We start from the raw sequence: 4,779 nt of genomic DNA, 5'->3' as shown, positions 1-4,779 counted from the left end.
TTTGGCCGTCGTTTTTCGACAATTTTTTAGTAGTGTTATTACTTGTGAAGAATTAGCCTTAACCGACATCGAGACCATGTGAGATTTAACATGATCCCCCGATGTCTCCCACACCGAAAAGGGTTGTCCTACTTGCCAAGGTAAGGACCATGAACTTCTAGCTTAAGTGGATCCACTAGCTAATCAACCTATGGGGGGAACATAGTTAAGGGATAAGGAGATTGCTATTAAAAACCCGGCCTCTACTAACGGGGAAGCTTCGATCTCATGATATTCCTTCTAGAAACCCGGCCTCTACTAATGGGTGAGCTTCCATCTCATCATCAATATCCACTCGGTGCTAAGCATAAATCCCACGGAATAGACATTTCTTACTTGACTTCATTAATAATGGAAAGGTGCCCTTGGACAACCAAACCAAGCTAGTTCATTAGGATAGCTCTTACTTTTTATTCAGTTAGGTGAGAAAGCCTTTCAACCTAAGAATCCTTTCTATGTGAGAAAACCTTTCACAACATGCTTTTATGTGCTTATGAGAATATCCTTTCACAACACAACATCATCATTGGTACTTTACTCTCAAAGCACCCTTAAAATATTTACATAGATTTCATAAAAACAATGCATAAGTCCATAATTTACCTTCTGAGGTTCAAAATCCACTTTCAATAATCAATGCTTAGAAAATATGGGTTAGATATGGATTTCATCATAAAAAATCATGTAAAGCTTAAAATACATGCTTAATGTAGATCAAAATCCCACATCATATGATTCATAACTTGGAAACATGGGGATCACATGGGTTCATGGGGAAATCGTCATAAAATCATAGTATTTCATCAATTCATGCATAAGTGATCATAATTCAATCATTTAAATCAATAATGAAAAGAACCTATGATAATTGAAGAAACCTAACACAATTGGGGAATTCTATCTTTTGAAATAGAGGAATTTGGGAACTCCATGGATGAAAGGAATCCATGGATGAAAACTATCATACCTTGAATAAAAAAGCTAGCCTTCAATGGAAAAATTGAGACCTTCACTTGAAACCGTAGGTTGAATCTTCTTCTTCTTCAAGTTTCTAGAGAGAGAAATATTTGGAGAGGAGATTTTGTTTTCTTTTGAGAATTCGGAAGAATGAAGTGAATGGGTTATTTTGGGGGTTGAAAAAGCTTAGATAGGTGTTTTAGTAAAGGGAAAAGCGATGTAGTATAGGAACTAATTAATTTGGAAAAGACCCAACTACCCCTGAACTAACTGTCAGCTGTCACCGACCTACCAACCGAAGGACCCAGTCGATGGACCGTGTTCTGAACCACGGCTCATCCTGGTGGACCATGGATGATGGTCAGAGACTTTTGGTCGACCTACGGACCCAGGACCACGGACTGTGGACCCACCATGGTCCGGAGGTCCAATAGTGGTTCCCACCCTGGACAATTTTTGAGTGGCCAATCCACGGACCCACCAAGGGTCCATGGTTCAACCCACGGGCCGTGGTTGGCCATCATGGATGGAACCTGGAAATGCTGATATTTGATATGGTCCCCTCATTCAGATTCGGGGTGTTACAATTGTCTTGAGCCATCATGCTTGAGCCAACACTTGAAAAGCAGGCCTAAATTACGAATTGGTCACTTGTTTGGCGAAAGGGTCGACCGGGACTTGAGGAGCTTCTTGAGGGGCTTGAGGAGCTTCTCGTTCCATATTCTCATTCACATTCCTCCTAATGTATGCTCTTCAAGGGGCCATATCCTGAAAAGCATTGAATAAGGATTAAAATAGAGACATATAGAGTTACACTCTATCACACGACTATAGTGTAATGAAAGAAGTGGATTTTCCTAAACATCTTATAACTTCTCATTCAAAAATGTGGCGTGCTTCACACTTATGAAAAAGATACTTGAAAACATTACTCAATGTTTTAGAAACTCATTTGAGGAAAATCATTTCGAAAAGGGACTCAAAAACAGTTTGCAATCACCATTTTACTAAGTTCTTGGGTTCTTGAAGATAACCCAAATTTCTCATTTCAAAAGCTTGATTTGAAAACTTAAATCCATAAATAATAATGGGTAATTGAAGATTTAGAGTTAAGAATCGTTAGCCAAAAGTTTTTCCTTGAAAACCTGATTCAAATCGCCACCCTAAAGCTCCCAAAACACAAAAATGGTGAAAAGAGGCTTAAACCCCGAAAAATGGCAGGCAAAAACCCTCATAGATGTCGCAAAATTTCCCTGCTAAAAGCGTATCTCTCAAAAATGTGAAGCCTTCTTTGATGTTGCAAAGCTCGCTTAAGCAAATAGTCTCTCGCTTTAAGCGATTGGTCTTTGCAAAACCGAGGCCTGCAGACTCCAGCAACTCAACCTCTAAAGGACCCTCGGGATTCATTCGAAATTCCGTACACACAAACCAGATATGAAAATCAATCATACTCAATGTTTTGGACTCATTGGAACTGCTAAAATAAGAATTCGATGTCTCCTTGACCTGACATCTGTGAAAATCATAAGAAACTAACACAACGCCTAAAAAGGCTAAAAAAAGCTCGAGGCCTCTTAAAAATCAACCAAGACCTTAACTAGGCCTAAAATAATCTCTCAAAAACAACGGAACTCACGAAATTCCGATCCGAGCATCTTATCCCCAAATGTTTACCAAAGTCAACCCGAAGGTTAAATTTCAACAAATTCACAACTTAGGACCTCAAATCCTCAAAAAGAAGCTGAATCAACCAACCGACAACTCTCACTGATCAATTTTCATCTTTCGGGACTGATGGAATCAGCGGAATTCCATTCCACACTTGAAACTCTAATAGACTCTAAAAACCACTTTTAAGCAACTTAGCTTTTCAAAAACACAAGCTTACCAAATTCTCAACTCTTAATTTAAAGTTCAAAACCAACTTTTCAAAACTCAAACATAGAAGACTAGGGGTTCATATTGTGACGGAAAAACGATAAATTTCAAGAAAAACAAAAAATGACCACTTCCATTTTTTCATTTTATGTTAGATATATACATAACTTTTTAAGAAAGTATTTTTTACTTGCCGTCGCAAGACATTTTTTAAGTTAAATTTTTTTTACTTATTTTACATTCAGTACACAAGTAGAAAAAAAATCCTAAAAATATATGTAAATATCCAACAAAAAATGAGCAAAAATGAAAAAAAAAAGTAAATTAAGAGCGGAGGATTGAATGGGATGGGGTAGAATTCTTATTTTTTGAAAATAAAATAATATCAATTTTTTGGGAAGAGTGGGTGGTTGGGGAGGGGGGAGGAAGAGGGTGAAGAATGAAATTTTTTTAAAAAATTAAAAAAGAAATTTAAAAAAATAAAAGGACGAAGGATTGTCCGGGGGAGGGTGGTACGAGGAGGAGGTGGTGGAGTGTGGTAAGAAATATTGTAACACCCGGTATCCGAAACAGACCAAAAATGCAGATCTTGAGAAGTTGCAGGTGCAACCCACGGTTGCCATCCACGGACCGTTGGTTAGACCACGGCCCGTGCTGGTGGTCCGTGGTTCAACACTGCAACCCCTCTCCAGACCCAGCTCAGAAAATCGGCTAAGTCTCGACCCACGGACAGACCCACGGTTCGTAGGTCAGACCATGGTCCGTGGTCTGTGTCCATGGATCGAGGACCCCTTTACCCAGCCTCTGACGCAAACGACGGCCGACCAGCATGGACCGTCGTTCGATCCACGGTCCGTAGGTCAGACCGAATGTGAGGGTCAGTAGCCAGTTAGAGGAAAATTGTTGATTGGGTCAACTTCAAATGGTCATAACTCTTACAACAAAAGGAATTATGTGTCCCATGACCTATGATATGATAGATAATTGAATCCTCTTTCCAGCACCACCGAGTTTGCTAAAATCCAACCTCAAAGTAAAAAGTTATGCTCGTTTTAGTAAAGCCCTGCAGGGCAGATTTGACCTAGACCCCAATTGTAACGACCCGAGAGAACGCCCTAGTCGTTACCGGCGTATTCGACCTCTCAGAGGTCTTATACAAGCCCTTAGCATTCGTCATAGCATTTATCATAGAAAAATAGCAGAAAATTTAAAACTTTTTCATAATATAACACAGGACTTAAAAAGTCACCTCATTTAAACCTTTAATACAAAATCGGAGTACTACGTCTCAAGGTAGCCATCTTAAAACACGACTACAACACAAGAGGGACACAGTCCTTACAATACAAAAGAAACTACTATCTAGTACAAAGAACTTAAGGAAACTCTTTAACATAAAGGTCCTTGAATCTTTAAAGACACACCCGAACTTGGGAATAGTAAGCCAAGCTCATCACTTCTAGGAAAGGCCCTTTAGCCACCACCACCTACACTTAGTGTAAAAAGATGAAGAAGAATGGTGTCAGTACAAGAATGCACTAAGTATGACAACCATGCAAAATCATTCTTTTAAAAGGGACATTTAGTTGGAAACCATGCATCATGCCTTTTTAGAGAAACTTCAAGAACATTTAGTACAATAGGAACAATATAAACCACATACATCATCATACACACATAAACCATTCATAATAGCACATAGAGCCACTTATAACATTTTAGGCACATTCAAGCAACCCTTAGGGAATACTTGGTGCAACATAACACCTTAAGGTTACCAAGAGTGAACTTACATATAGCCTTCATCAATCCAACCACATATATTCATAGAGTCATAAGCACACCATAAGACATAGTCTTCACATAGGAACCATCACCTAAGACAACCCCCAAGTCACACTAGTG

This window comes from Solanum tuberosum, unplaced genomic scaffold (assembly GCF_000226075.1).
Source record: "Solanum tuberosum cultivar DM 1-3 516 R44 unplaced genomic scaffold, SolTub_3.0 scf00209, whole genome shotgun sequence".
NCBI lineage: Eukaryota > Viridiplantae > Streptophyta > Magnoliopsida > Solanales > Solanaceae > Solanum > Solanum tuberosum.
This window is presented reverse-complemented; position numbering follows the sequence as displayed.